The following is a 16,496-nucleotide window of genomic DNA, read 5'->3' on the forward strand; positions in this document are numbered from 1 at the left end:
AAGGAGCTTCCTCATCACCATGATTACTGCCTTTACGCTGCGGGGTATAGAGAAACACCTTCTCTCAGAAAACATCACCACATAGACAGGGGGCATAGAGAGATAGGTGGGCATCTTTGAACACTCCTCTAGTTTCATCTGCTAAGATGAATTTCCAAAGATAGAGGTATTTCCATGCTTAACGAGTAGGCATGTAACACTGCTCTGCAGCAGCACACCACAAAAAGAAGAAAAATGGATGATTTCCCTCCTTCCACCCATACTGTTGAGGACAGAGAGGGTTGCACTTGCCTGACAAGACACCTGCCCTGTGGCCAGAGGGCTGACATCCAGCTCACACAGATCAGTGACAGCACATAGAAAGAGCCCTGCAATCCTGACTTCCAAAACTGTGCTTTTCTTTTGGTCTAAGCCAAAAACCTGACTGCAGGGAGTGCCTCTTCCTTCTGGGCTTGTGCAGTGAAGAAAGCTTGGCCCAAGCTTGAATGAAGTGAATTGGCTTTTATTGTTTTAGATACCTCACTCAGATGCATTTCCAACCCTTCAAATACATCTGTCTCATCTGATCTGCATCAAGAATTAGACTGAGACCTTACTGCTCCATTTGATTGTACAATATATTGAGCTTAAACATCAGAGAGGATGGTGGGTGGTTGTCATTCTAAATGGCTGCTCACACACTGACAGAACAGAATTAATAAACATTCGATCAAAAAATATAGGAATTTATTTGGATTAACTTCATGTATGTTCAAAAAATGTGTGCTTGCAAGAGAAGAGATACATAAAGATGATAATTGAGAAGTGTGACTGAAAACAAAATATTGAATAGACCTGTTGATTTTAACTTGATGTCAAAAAATTCCAAAACAATATGATGAAAATTGCCTTTAATTTTCATTAATATATTTAAAATGCATCTTTTTTATGAGAGAAAATGTTTGTGATTTTATATTTAATATCATAGCCAATATGTTTTTATAGTATTTTCTTTTATAAAGCTAATATTTATATGATATTTCAACACTGTAATAAAGTTTTATTGACGTGAAAGGCTGGTTCTTTATATAACTGAGATTTTTCAGCTTGGTAGAATAAAATCCTTGGTTATTACTGCAAAAAAACGATCATACATTTTTGGATGCAAAACACTCAGCTTTTCTGTTTTCAAAGGAAATAATAGTGATCTTTCTGCTCTGGTTTTGAATGGTCTTCTATTTGTCTGTCCATTGATCCAGGGAACTCATTTTGTAATAATGCATTTTTTTGCCTCATGAGGCTTTGAAAGTTTATATCTGGCTCACAGTGCCCTGGAGACTTCTTCACTGCTTTGCTGAAGCACAACTTCTATGGTACTTTCTGGGAGAGGACTCAGTCTACCTGGGAAGTGTCACACTTGGAGCTCTCTGCCACTACTTTAACAGGCTGAAGCTCTGCTATACACAGTAACTCAATTATACAGTGTTAGCTATAATCATAGAATCACAGAATAGGGTTGGAAAGGACTTTAAGATCATCTAGTTTCAACCCCCCTGCCATGGGCAGGGACACCTCACACTAAACCATCTCACCCAAGGCTTCGTCCAGCCTGGTCTTGAACACTGCCAGGGATGGAGCATTCACAACCTCCCTGGGCAACCTATTCCAGTGCCTCACCACCCTCACAGTAAAGAGTTTCCTCCTTATAACCAATCTAAACTTTCCTTGTTTAAGTTTTAACCCGTTACCCCTTGTCCTGTCACGGCAGTCCCTAATGAAGAGTTCCTCCCCAGCATCCCTATAACCCCCCTTCAGATACTGAAAAGCTGCTATGAGGTCTCCACACAGCCTTCTCTTCTCCAGGCTGAACAGCCCCAACTTTCTCAGCCTGTCTTCATACAGGAGGTGCTCCAGTCCCCTGATCATCCTCATGGCCCTCCTCTGGACTTGTTTCAACCGGTCCATGTCCTTTTCATGTTGAGGACACCAGAACTGCACACAATACTCCAGGTGAGGTCTCATGAGAGCAGAGTAGAGGGGCAGGATCACCTCCTTCGAACTGCTAGTCACACTCCTTTTGATGCAGCCCAGGATACGGTTGGCTTTGTTCATTTTCTCATTGACCAACATCCCCAAGTCCTTTTCCGTAGGACTGCTCTGAATCTCTTCTTTGCCAAACCTGTAGCTGTGCCTGGGATTGCTCCGACCCAGGTGTAGGACCTTGCACTTGGCATGGTTAAACTTCATGAGGTTGGCATCAGCCCACCTCACAAGAGTGTCAAGGTCCCTCTGGATGGCATTCCTTCCCTCCAGCGTATCAACCGAACCACACAGCTTGGTGTCATCGGCAAACTTGCTGAGGGTGCACTCAATCCCACTGTCCATATCAGCAACAAAGATGTTGAACAAGACCGGTCCCAACACCGATCCCTGAGGGACACCACTCGTTACCGGTCTCCATCTGGACATTGAGCCATTGACCACAACTCTTTGTGTGCAGACATCCAACCAGTTCTTTATCCACCGAGTGGTCCATCCGTCAAATTGATGTCTCTCCAATTTAGAGACAAGGATGTTGTGTGGGACAGTGTCGAACGCTTTGCACAAGTCCAGGTAGATGACATCAACTGTTCTACCCCTGTCCATCAGTTCTGTAGCCCCATCATAGAAGGCCACCAAATTGGTGAGGCAGGATTTCCCCTTAGTGAAGCCATGCTGGCTGTCACCAAGCACCTTGTTGATTTTCATGTGCCTAGGCATGCCTTCCAGGAGAATCTGCTCCAAGAGTTTGCCAGGCACAGAGGTGAGACTGACTGGTCTGTAACGCCCTGGGGCATCCGTTTTCCCCTCCTTGAAAATGGGGGCTATATTTCCCTTTTTCCAGTCATCGGGAACTTCACCTGACTGCCATGATTTTTCAAATATGATGGCCAGTGGCTTAGCAACTTCATTCACCAGCTCCTTCAGGACCCGCGGATGGATTTCATCATGTTCCATGGACTTGTGCACACTCAGGTTTTTAAGATGGTCTCGAACCAGATCCTCTCCTACAGTGGGCCCGAGGTCTTCATCCTCACAGTCCCTGCGTCTGCCTTCCAAGACTTGGCTGATGTGGTCAGAGCCTTTGCCAGGGAAGACCAAGGCAAAGAAGTCATTCAGAACCTCAGCCTCCTCCAAATCCAGGGTAGCCAGTTCTCCTGAGAGCTTCCTGAGGGGGCCTACGTTGTTCTTAGTCTGTTTTTTATTTGCTACGTACCTACAGAATCCCTTCCTGTTATCCTTAACATCCCTAGCCAAATTTAATTCTAACTGGGCCTTAGCTTTCCTGACCTGGTCCCTAGCTTCTCGGACAACATCCCTGTACTCTTCCCAGGCCGACAGTCCTTGCTTCCACCTTTTTTTTCCACCTCTTTTTTCATTTGAATTTTCCTCAGCAGCTCCTTATCCATCCAAGGAGATCTCCTGGCCCTCCTGCTGCACTTCCTTCTAGTTGGGATACAACACTCCTGAGCTTGTAGCAGGTGATCCTTGAATATCATCCAACAGTCTTGGGCCCCCCTGCCCTCTAGGGCTGTATCCCATGGAACCTTCCTAAGCAGGTTCCTGAACAGCCCAAAGTCTGCTCTTTTGAAGTCCAGGGCAGTGAGCTTGATGCATGCTCTTCTCACTGCCCTTAGGATCTCAAATTAGACCATATTCATGATCGCTGCATCCAAGGCTGCCCTGGAGCGTCACATTTCCAACCAGCCTTTCCCTGTTGGTGAGCACGAGGTCAAGCATGGCACCTCTCCTTGTTGGCTCCTCTATTACTTGCAGAAGGAAGTTGTTTTCAACACAATCGAGAAACCTCCTGGATTGCTTGTGCCAGGCAGTACCTTCCCTCCAACAGATGTCAGGGTGGTTGAAGCATAAGGCTTTACCTATCTGTCTGTAGAGTGCCTCATCCACAGGTTGTCCTTGATCAGGTGGTCTGTAACAGATCCCCACAGTAATGTCTCCCATAGCTATATTCCCTTTAACCCTGACCCACAAACTCTGTTGACTGCTCACCTGTCCCCAGACAGAGTTCCATACTCTCCAGCCTATCCCTAACATAAAGGGCAACTCCCTCTCCCCGCCTGCCAGGCCTGTCTTTCCTAAAGAGCCTGTAACTTTCCATTCCAACACTCCAGTCATAGGAGCCATCCCACCATGTTTCTGCGATGCCTATTATATCATACCCCCGTAGACGTGCACACATCTCTAATTCCTCTTGTTTGTTCCCCATGCTATGGGTGTTTGTATAGAGGCATCTGAGCCGAGCTCCAAATGAAGCCGGTTCATGGACTGGAGTGGCTGAAATATCTCTACATTGCTCCGAGCATTTATTATTGGTTCTGGCAACTGACTGGGAGTGTTGGAATGAAATGATGCCCCCCTCCCCCAACACATCTAGTTTAAAGCCTCCTTGACCAGCCTGGCAAGCCTCCTACCAAAACTGCTCTTTCCCTTCTTTATCAGACCAGCTCCACCAGCCCCCAGTAGACCTGGCCTACAAGCTTGGGTCCCATGTTCAAGACACCCAAACCCCTGACTATGACACCACCCTTTTAAACAGTTATTAACCTGGCTAATCCTCCTAGCTTTTTTTAGGTCCTCCCCTGTACCATGGAGAATTGACAAAAAGACAACCTGAGCTCCAGAGCCCCTAACCACCTCCCCCAGGGCTCTGTAGTCCTTCTTTATGTTCCCCAGGCTACTACTATCTATATCCCTAGCACCCATATGTATCACCAGGAGTGGGTAATAGTCCATGGGACTTACTAGAGCAGTCAGCCTCTCTGCAACATCCCTGATCCATGCCCCCGGTAGGCAACACACCTCCCTTGAGAGAGGGTCTGGACGGCAGACAAGTGCTTCTGTCCCTTTCAGTGTAGAGTCCCCTAATACTACGACCCACCACTTTTTCCTAGCAGCACCAGTAGAGATCTTCTTTACCAGGGCACCAGCCGGTTGTTTCTGGTGCAAGTGTGTTTCTTCATTAGCCCCCTGGAGGACAGCAAAGCGGTTCTGTGTGGAGACAACTGATTTAGGAGGAAGCCCCTTGCTCTTGATTGTCCTTTTCCTACTTTTTTTTTTTTGTCACTATTTCCCAGCTTCCCAGGTTAACGGCCTCCTTCTTTCCTTCATGAGCTAGAGGGGAAGCTTGAGGCCCCTGCACGGTTTGGGCCAGGAGCAAGCATTCCTGCTTCCTCTCAGCTTCCCTGACACCTTGCAGTCTATTAACAGCATCCCGCAGCTCAGCCCCTGCTGCAGGAGCACCTCCACCAGGGAGCACCGAGTGCAGCCCTGCCCATTGTGCTCTCTCCCCTCACCAGACCAGTGCAGGTACTCTCTGCACCCCGAGCTCTGCACTGCAGCCTCCCCTCTCACCTCCTCTGTCTGGGTGCCTACGCTGCCACCGCCGGGGCAGCCAGAGCAGAGCTCCCGGACCGGGCCCTGATCATACGACGAGCACTCACCAACCCCCTCTAACTGCTGCGCAAACTGCCTCGCCGCGCTCCCTGGGGCAGGTTTTTACCCTGTCAGGGCTGGGGCCGCTCTTCCTGGCTCCGCCCCGTGTGAGTCCCTGGTCGCTTCAGCGGAGCTGCCGGCTCCTGGGCAGGTCCTGTCGACGAGTTGGGGCTCTCTCGATGGCTCTCGCAGCACTGAGTCGAGGCTCCTGGACGCTGATCTACCCCCCCGCTCCGGTGTTGAAGGCGTCCTCCCTCGAGCTACTCACCTCAGCAATTAATAGTTAATGATAAAATAAAAATTAAGGTAATGGTAAGCATTAAGATCTGTATAATTGTGTATATCAGATTAATATGCAGTTAAAGTCTTGTTCAAGGTCTGTTTCTGGGTACACAACCTGCGAAGCCTTTAATCAGATTTTGTGTGCATTGCTCTTTTGCTAAGCTCCATTTATCTGTGCCATCTCTTCTGTTGCCTTTTCTCTGCACTCCAAACTTTAAAAAAGTAAAGTAATAAATATCATTTGAATAAAACTTCACGAAGTGTACTTGTGAGATACTGAAAATTCCAGTTAATTAAAAACTGATTACATTTAGGCACAGACAGATTTCAGCATACTGGAAATTATTTCAATTCACTAGGCTAAACAGCTGTGACTAAAAGGATTACTGACAGTGAAAAACATTCTTCCTAAAGTAAAGGTATGCTAGCATGAAAATATCTATTTGACCATGTGGTTTATAAGACTGTATGTGGTTGACTGCATAGTTAGGAACAATATAGCATATTGATACCAGAAACACAAATTAGAAGATGGTAATTATTACATGATGGTTTTGAAAGGTGACATATGGCTATTTGTTTGTTACGATAGAACCGCAGTTCTTCATGCCCAGGTATTCATGCATAAGCATCCATGATCCCTATTATTTTCATTAAATAGCTACAACCCAATACAGTAGATATGACTTTTAATATAAATTGGTTTAGTCTTCTACGAGCAATGCCCCTCAAGCTGCTCTAAAACAGATTTGAGTGCTGCAGTTTAGGGTTTTTTTCTTCCCCACCTCAACTCTACTCACAGCTGCCTATTCCTGCCCCACATTCCACCTGATCCTTTTGACCCTCTCGCCCTGTGTCTCCAATAAACAATTTCAGATTGGTGCGGTTGCACCTCTGCAACCTCAGTGGGACACCCTCAAATCCATAAAGTTGCCTTTTGGTTGCACTGCAATCTTCCCGAAAGGTTTATTGACTTCCACCACATACTGTGCAGATATTTCTTCCTGCAATTTCAACTAGCTTTTATCATTTATAGTGCTATCTTTTGAACATCTTCTTTAATCAATTATGAATAGTGCAAATTATTTAGTAAAAAATTATATTGAAAGCAGAAGAGATATTGAATGGTTCTGCCAAAAAAAAGAGAAAGTACAAACATGGAAAGTGAAGGTATGAAAACATACAGAAAGCAAATTTCTGTAAAATTTAAGATACAGGTTTAAAGAGCTACTGCTTGTGAACTGAGCTGAAATAATTGACCATGTCAATCTTAGACCACTCCAATGAAGTAGACTGAATTTGTTTAACATGAATGCTTTGTGTCATCTGCTGCAATTAACAGTGACAAGTGTTGAAATTAGTGTGTCAAAGACAGCTAACACTGTGATTTTCTAATGCTTCTATATATTAGTGGAGATGGGTAAGTGCTTATACAGTATGCATCAACATAGAATCATCATGGCAGTACTTATCACCTTCTCAGTCATGAAATAGACTCTATTTCATATGATATAGTTTGATTATATAGGATATACATAACTTTTGCATTTTTGTATTTTACATTAATGCATTTGTATTGCACATTCTAGCTTGCACGGGTGTATTACTTTCCATCACAGAAGATTACATAAGCGCTTAAACTGCACATCTCTATGTGCATACAGAATCTAGCAGAATGGGTCTTTGTTTCCAGTGCCTTCACATGCAAGAACGTTCAGAAAAATAGCACAAAGTCAGTTTCCACTTTAAAAGCAAGTAAAAAGGAGTCAGAAAATAGTGGCGATTACTTGATGGAATTACAGTGGAAAACAGAGTCTAGTTTACATTTGCCTGTTATTAGTATCGGCCTAAAATTCCTTTTTTGCCCTGACTAATCAATGCTGAATCTATATCTTGATAAGACTTTTATGAGCAGCAAACCTGTTGGGAATTAAATAACACCCCCTACAGTGCTCAAAAATAGCCTTTCATCTACAGCTACTGCTCATTTCCATGCACAATGAATCTGCTAATCTTACATACTACAGCAAAAGATAAAAGTATCTATACAGGCCATAGACATGTTTTAAAGCCAAGGTGCTAAAGAGATAGTCTGTGACAATGCAGTTGGAGATCCTAAGATGTGTGAAAACAACTACAATCATTAAAAATGCTTCATTAGTCCAGCTGAACATCAGAAAGCATGGGTCATTTTGTTTAAGAGATGAAAGCAGATAGATAAGAGAGAATTTCTTATTCTGGGAAGACTCTTTGAGAAAGACGTAGGCCAAGCAGTAAGTGGATCTCAGACATCTTGACATATAATAGGTGAAAACACCTTTGCCACATTTGACAAAACAAAGCTCTGCCCTGGAATAACATAACCACTTTCCACAGTGTCGTGGTTTAAACCCAGTCAGGTAACTCGTTCACTCACTTCCCCCCTTCTTTCCCTCCCCCTACTCCCAGAGGGATGGAGAGGAGAATCGAAAAGAATGCAACTCCCACGGGTTGAGATAAGAACAGTTTAGTAACTAAGGTATAACACAAACCACTACTGCTACCACCAATAATAACAATGATAAAGGAAATAACAAGGGAAAAGAATACAACACCTCACCACCAGCCAACCGATAACTCGCCCCCCCAAGCCCGACCAAGCTCCGACCCATACCTCCTCCAACCCTGCAGTCCCTCCGCCCTTCCGGCTAACTCCCAGTTACATCCTGGGCATGACGTGCTGTGGTATGGAATACCTCTTTGGTCAGTTTGGGTCAGGTGTCCTGTCTCTGCTTCCTCCCGGCTTCCCCTCCTTCCTGGCAGAGCATGAGGCTCACAAAGTCCTTGGCCAAACCAAACCATCATTGTTATCAGCTCTGTTCCCGAGCTGAAAGTCAAAACACTGCACTGCACCAGCTACCAAGAAGGAGAAAAATGACTGCTACTGCTGAACCCAGGACACACAGCAATGACAACAGCAGCTTTATGAGAAGGGAATAAAAGAACTCTGTTCATCTCCAGATTTGTTAAGTAGAGCCTAGCCTATCTGACCCAGGTTGTGCTTGTCTTTTGGTAAACAGGCACAGCCACCATGATGTGAAGCAGTGGTCATTAAGTGTCTGAGAACTGCTGTTGAGTTTATCTTCCCATTTTCAAAACTGCATCACAAAGGAAGGCTACAAAATATATCAGGTATTTGAGAGCATTGAAGCATTTAGATTGTCAAGCGCTGAAAACACCTGCTGGCTCAGCCTCTAGAAGTGCACATCAAGGACACTGCAGAAACTGCGAACCCTTTTCAAAGTATTTCAGGAGTCAGGAAATGGTAGATAAGTGTACAGCGGTCAAAAGCATAGCAGAACACCTTAGTTCAATAGAGATTAAGCAGTACTGTTGTTATCACAATTGTATCTTCACACTACTTAGCAGACAACAGTGACTCGTAGGTTAGGCTGCAAGAAAGCCTGCTTGGCACCAGATTTGTCCTCATTACTTTGAAAATTCTGGACTAAGTAAATTCAAGTGTATCACATGGTTCAGTCATGACATATGATCCTTGTTGACTTCAAAGTCAAAGAAAAGACGTTACATGATAACACAAGATGTAAAGAATAGAAAGCTGGAAATAGATTGCAGTTGTCATCCATTTGGAGCACTGTGTACAGTTCTGGCGTCTTCAGCATAAGAAGGACATGGAGCTGTTGGAGCAATTCCAGAGGAAGGCCGCAAGGATGACCAGGGGGCTGGAGCACCTCCTATATGATGACAGGCTGAGAAAGTTGGGGCTCTTCAGCCTGGAGAGTAGAAGCTACATGGACACCTTAGAGCAGCCTTTCATTGTCTGAAGGGGGCCTACAAGGATGCTGGAGAGGGACTGTAGTGACAGGACAAGGGGTAATAGGTTCAAACTTAACCAGGGGAAGTTTAGATTGGATATAAGGAAGAAGTTCTTTACTGTGGGGGTGGTGAGGCACTGGAAAACGTTGCACAAAGAAGTTGTGAATGCTCCATCCCTGACAGTGTTCAAGGCCAGGTTGGACAGAACCTTGGGCAACATGGTCTGGAGTGAGGCATCCCTGCCCATGGTAGGGGGGTTGAAACTAGATGATGTTAAGGTCCTTTCGAGTCCTAACTATTCTATGATTCTGTGATTCTATAATTCTGTGATTCTATGAGTAGAGGCTTACAAACATTGGAGGGTGGACCCCTACCAGCCAAGCTGCCACTGAAGAACAACTGGTACAATTTCAATGAGATGGAACTGTGTTAAAAAATTAAGTACTCTTAAATCCAAAATGTTTTTCAGAGGTTGGCTTAAATAAACTTGCAAAATATAGAAGAATAATGCGCTTGTTAACATGGTCTTCATTAGGCATTACCCTAGAATTAGAGTGATCTTATTGCCCGCATGCTTCCTGACGTGCCTCACTAAGGGGTCGCGTTCCACAGCTGCATGTTGAATCACACACCAAGTCACATAAGAAAATGGACTTTTTCCGAAGAGTTGCTTTGAAAGCTGGAAAAATAGTATGTGAAAGATGGAAGAGCTTTGCTCATTCTGAGTCACCTACCCAAAGAAGAAAATAAGGAGATGGCTTGTCATGTGAAGTGCTACTTTTACATAAAAAAGTTTTCTGCAGTTCAGGAAGTAATGGTGGTCCACCTGTAATGAAGGCAGAATATGCCAATGTACTGCAATGAAAAATATGCACAGGACTTTGCACTGTCTTTTAAGAAAAATGTTTTTGTATGGATTCACTGGAACAAATTTGGATGCAATGCTGTTTGTACAAATTACCTTCCACTGGTATGGCATATTCCCTCCTCATGCTAAATAGATTTTTTTTGCTGTAGATATAATATGTGAGGGGAAATTAGATCTATCCCATCCAAAACCAAGCCATTAACTAGTCCTTTTTACTAGTATTGCCCTCATACACATTTTTTTTTGCAGTCACTATGAACTTGTCATGTTAACTCAGCTGACTTTGAAGGTTTAACAGGCACTATGATTAACTTACCTCCACTGCTATATCATTGAGTTGATTCTGCAGGTAAAACCTGATATACATTTCTGGATTCATTTGAGAAAGCTGGCTTTGTCCATGATTGATATGTACCTTGAATGGGAGAATCTAAGATTGTTAAACATAGCGAATATGTCAGTATGAAAGCATGAATTTCCCAACTTAATTTGCTAAACATTAGAAATTCATCCTTTAAAATTAATATGTATATGTGCATAGCAAGTTTATTTAAAATAAGATGTAATTTGCATGAACTTTCCATAATTTTTGCAAAACAGTGTTAATTACCCTATTTAATGATCCAGAGCATCCCAAATTTTTAACTTTCAGTTTTCCATCTTTGTAATTTCGTAATTTCCATTACCATAACTATACTGCAAAACAGTACTTCAAAACAAACTCATAGTACAAGGTTTCTCTTAACTTGGAGGCCAGAAGGAACGTATAATTAGCATGTTATTTTGTCTAAGGGACCTTTTTTCTCTAGTAATTAAAAATTCTGTTCTATAGGAGACACCTTGATCAGAGATTCAAGATTCTTTTATGTTGTTTAAAACCCATGATGATGTCTTATAAGTATATACATGCACACTTTATATATTTATATATAAAAAAGTCGTAGAATATATACATATGCTATGACTCCATACAGTTACTGTTCAAAGCTAAGAACAAGGTGTAAAAGAAAAAAGAGAGTCACTTGCATTACTAAGTTCCAGCAGAGGCTGATTTGCAAGCTACCACTGATAAATAAGAAGAACAGGTACAGAATTCATCTCAGGGTATTTTTTATTTATAAACCTGATTTTGTATTTATAACTGAAAGTGTGAATGTAAATTTCCAAGGGCAAAACTTGTTCAGTTAATTCCATAATGTTCCAGACAGGCTCAGTGTCTTTACAGTCTTTAAAATATTTTCACTATGTTACGTGCTGCCTATCCCAAAATCACAGAATCATTGAATGGGTTGGGTTGGAAAGCACCTTAAGATGTTCTAGTTCCAACATCGCCCTGCTATGGGCAGGGACACCTCCCACTAGACCAGGTTGCTCAAGGCCCCATCCAACCTGGCCTTGAACACTTCCACATATGGAGCATTCACAACTTCCTTGGGCAATCTGTTCCACCACTCTCACAGTAAAGAATTTCTTTCTTATATCTAATGTAGATCTCCCCTGGTATCTAAATCTTTGTGGTACCCAAGTAATTGCCAGCAGAATACTAAATGCTTTTCTCATGTAGTCCTATTCTGGTTACTTTCCTTTTTCTTACCAGAAGAAATCCTCACATATATTTCATTTATACTGTCCTTGTTACTCTTTTATTTGTTCCTAACTGTGTTGACTTTAATCTCTGTAGAAAGGATGTGCTTGTGAGTGATGGAAGGCTCTGTATTTTTGTTGGAAAAGAACATCTTTTAATCAGTTGATATTTATGACTGTGACTGAAGGAAGTCATGAAGATATCATCTACTTTTTAAAAAGTGCTTAACACAAACCAGAAGCTTTTGAAACTAGTTTTCCAGGTGATTGCACATAGGTTATCTGCACCTTCACTCCACTTGGCTGACTCTTATAGATCTACTGATAATTTGGCAAGCAGATGCCGATACAGAGTTTTAAAATTGGAATCAGACTGAAATGAAATTACATTGCTTTTTCTTGTTCCTTTCATAAGCGGCTTTTTTTTTCACTGGTTTCATGACAACTGAATATTAAATTAATTCCAAGACTCAGAATGACTAAACTCCAATTGCTGAAGATTTTTTTTCATGGATCACTAAAGCCAACTATATTGTAAAATATGCTCTGACATTCTGCAAGAGATAAAGATTGTTTACCGTACATTGCCGAATCCCAAATAATCCTCCTGAGCTTTTGCTAGTGATAATCCTATTGCTGTTATAAGTAATGGTGATAACTCTTCCTTTAACGTACAGTGATAATTCTTCATTCACCTCCATAAAATTCTTTTAACCTCATAAAATTTCAAATAAACCGACCTAGACTTTCAAAGCAGAAACAAATCATCGCCACTTGTAACAGAAGTAACACAAAGCATTTCCAAAGGCTGCAATTAATCCTGGGATAGAGTATTCAAAAATTCTAGCACCCAACAAAGAAAGGTATCATTACCTGCTGTATTTTGCCAAAATGAACATGCTGTAAAGGCATACGGGTCTCAGGAACTGCTGGTTCACTTTGTATTTCTAGTGTGGCCTGCAAGCTCAGACAGACTACCCCTGCTTCATTTCCCTCATAGGAAGGTGTCTGTTTCTGCTGGAAGCTCTTTGAGCAGGGTATTGTCTCTCCCTTTATCTTTGTGCTGCATTCAGCTGTATTTGGCACAAAGAATGGAGAGAAACACTGAAGGGGGTACAAAGAATTAAGCTGGAATATGCTGCATCCTAGCCAGACAAACCCGGGAGCTTCAGTTTTCTGCCTCGCTGTTCAGTAAACAGATTAGCTGAGGTGCAGGAGGAAGGGGACTGCAAAAGAGATAAACATGGTATTGTTTCAACAGGCCCCTACCTAGTTTGCTTGTTATGGTGTCTGGCACAATGAGAAGGAGAGGTTCAAGTGATTTCCCAGATACTGGTAAAATAAACAACAGAAACTATTTTGTCTGCATATGCAGATCTTTTATTTTTTTTTCTCCTCTTTTGTCCTCTCCTCTCCTCGCCTCTCCTAGCCTCTCCTCTCCTCGCCTCTCCTAGCCTCTCCTCGCCTCACCTCTCCCCCTTCTAATCTCCTCTTCTCTTTTCTTCTCCTTTCTTCTCCTCTCCTTTCCTATCGTTTTCTTGTTTCATTCATGCCAGCATCCCACAGACTATTTTTGCCACCAACCATCACAGGAATAGGAACAAAGAAGTTACTACCTTAACAGTGAATTAATGCTATTCTGGTTTACACCCACATAAATGCAGAATAATTTCATTGAGGTAAACGATCCAGAGCTCCAACTGGTGTAAATTACTTTAGTATTGGCCTCACTGAAATTACATCAATTTTCCTCAAATATAGATCAGTGTCTAAGAAACTCCGATTTATGCTCACTTACCAGAGCGCTATTTGGCCCATTCTCAAAGAGATTGATTTGCCCTCTCCTGTAGCATGAAGTATTTATTTTCTTCCATTTTTATCCTCTGCTTACCTCTCCTCGGGGAGAGCATGATTTTATACTCTACAATTAACATAATTAGAACAATTTCAAAAATTTACCTAATTATTTCTCACAACATGCCCTGGAGGTTGGCAAATATCACTCAAGTATTATAGCTGGAGAATTACATTGAAGAGGTTAAATGACTTGCCTGAGAATGGGCTGCAAGGCACTGAGATGGCTTGAACTGAATCTCAATAATTCAAGCTTCTTGCAGCCATTCTCTAGTCAATGCCCAGTGCTGACTATATTTGGTGCCTGTGTTTTGCCTTATCTCATCTTGGTCACTCAACTGCTTCTCACATGAATCACTGTGTAAAGCATGCATTCTTCACCACACTATGAAGTAGTGGTTAAGCAATAATTGCATTGATATATGATTGTAAACTTCTGTTTACAAAAGTAACTTAAATAGGCATTATTCTCAGTCTGAAGTAAGGGTGAGATGTTCTCTGAGAATCCAAAAGCATAATGAAAGAAAGGTCTTGGAATAACACAATACATTGTATAGTAATTAATCATCATTGTTGTCTCTTAGCTGTCTAGGAGCACTGAGGGACTAAATAATGAATCAGCTGAATTGCTGGTTAAAGATACACTATTAATTGTTAAAAATCTGAAATAAAAATCTGCTACCGTGACCAACTGGGTTACAGCCAAGACTGCCTAAATCTTACATAAAGTGCCAGAGACAATTTCTTTTATAGATATGAAGGACATACTTCAGCAGCAGGAAATCTAGACTATGAAATGACAAAAGGTAGAGTTATACATTAATTTAATATACACAGACTGGTAGGACTAAAGCCTCAGCTTCTTAAGGCCAAATAGTACCTTTCTAAGCTGCTGACACTCATTCAGAGTTAACAAAATAGCAAATAAGGGACAAATGGACTTTTGATAAATACCCTCACAAGAAACTCTTAGGGAAACTTGATAAGCATGGAGTGAGGGGTAAAACATCACATGGAGTAAAATCTTGCTGGGAGATAGGGAAAAAGAAGGAATAATGTTCTATTCTTACTGCAAAAAGAGGTTAGTGGTGTAGTAGCCTACACACCAATGTTTTTTGTTCATGCCAAATCAGAGAGTCCATACTCATGAGCAGCTCCGTTGAAATCTGCTGCTGACTGTGGTGGGAAGTTTGTTACTGTGCTTCAGGAAGTTTAAATAAGGTTTAGAGGACATGATGGCATGTTTATACACAGTCTGAAAGTGAGAGAACTCCTTAAATTAACCATGTGAATTGGATGTGCAAATCTGGTGGGTATAGTTAAAAGCTAAAATCATCTGAAGTGGTCTTGTAAATGTGGTGCAGAACTCACCAGTTCATCCCCTCAATGGCATTACTGAATTCTTTGTCCAGGTTTCCTAACTGCTGCTTTCTCTTAGTAGGATAGTATATGTGTTCACTAGATAGCATTTTACCTCCTTTCTTTGAGCCTCCCGATTAGTGGAATGGCTGCAGAGAAAAAAAAAGAGAGGAAAAAGGAACAGGATCAAATCTCCAAAGAAATGGTACTTGAGAATTACTTTGATGAAATTACATCTTGTTCTGTGAGAGAATTTAAGGTATTTTTAGTATAAATTCTCAAACAAGAGCTTCATTCTGTACTTTTCTCTGAAGTTACAGGCACATGACTGATGGAACTGTGTACCTGACCATTATATGTTAGCCAAGTGGCTAGATATGTTGCTGGTCATATCACTCACTGTGTACTACTGGCTATAAAAACTGATGTGCCTTAACTACCCTCATTCAATCTGGCAGTTAAGCATATAATACCACTTTTGTGTTTTCTTAATATAACATTATATAAGTTTGCTAACTTCCATCAAGCTGAACATTATTTTGGAGAAGGCATTGTTTTCTCTATGAAATAGATCTATTCCAAACTCTATCTCAAAATGCTATGCATGTTCAAAGAGATGAATAATCCAGTTGCTCTTTAAGAAGAATGAATATGAGGGAAAGTGAAAATGTAGATAAAAATAGCTGGGAAGATGATGGCCCATAGCCAGATATGTAAAACTAAGGATGAAACTCTGAAAGCATAAAGGACAAAATTCTAGTAGGAAGGCTAGACTAGTTCATCTCACTTTGCTTAGTACTATGGCCCTGAATCACCTGCTTGAAAATGCCAGGAAATGCACTAGTGTCTAAGGTGAAAAGTGAGGACACAAATTTTGTTGATGGTATGAACTTGCTTGGGTTAGTAAAAATGGGAGCTGACTGCAAAGATTTGTAAAAAGACCGTTGTCCTGGGTTCAGCAGTAGCAGTCATTTTTTTCTCCTTCTTGGTAGCTGGTGCAGTGCAGTGTTTTGACTTTCAGCTCGGGAACAGAGCTGATAACAAGGATGTTTTGGTTTGGCCAAGGACTTTGTGAGCCTCATGCTCTGCCAGGGAGGAGGGGAAGCCGGGAGGAAGCAGAGACAGGACACCTGACCCAAACTGACCAAAGAGCTATTCCATACCACAGCACGTCATGCCCAGGATGTAACTGGGAGTTAGCCGGAAGGGCTGAGAGACTGCAGGGTTGGAGGAGGTATCGGTCGGAGCTTGGTCGGGCTGG

The sequence above is a fragment of the Pezoporus wallicus genome, unplaced genomic scaffold, assembly GCF_028554395.1.
Source record: "Pezoporus wallicus isolate ANWC-B61680 ecotype Strahan unplaced genomic scaffold, APGP_CSIRO_Pwel_v1 contig_3058, whole genome shotgun sequence".
In the NCBI taxonomy this organism is placed as follows: Eukaryota; Metazoa; Chordata; class Aves; order Psittaciformes; family Psittacidae; genus Pezoporus; species Pezoporus wallicus.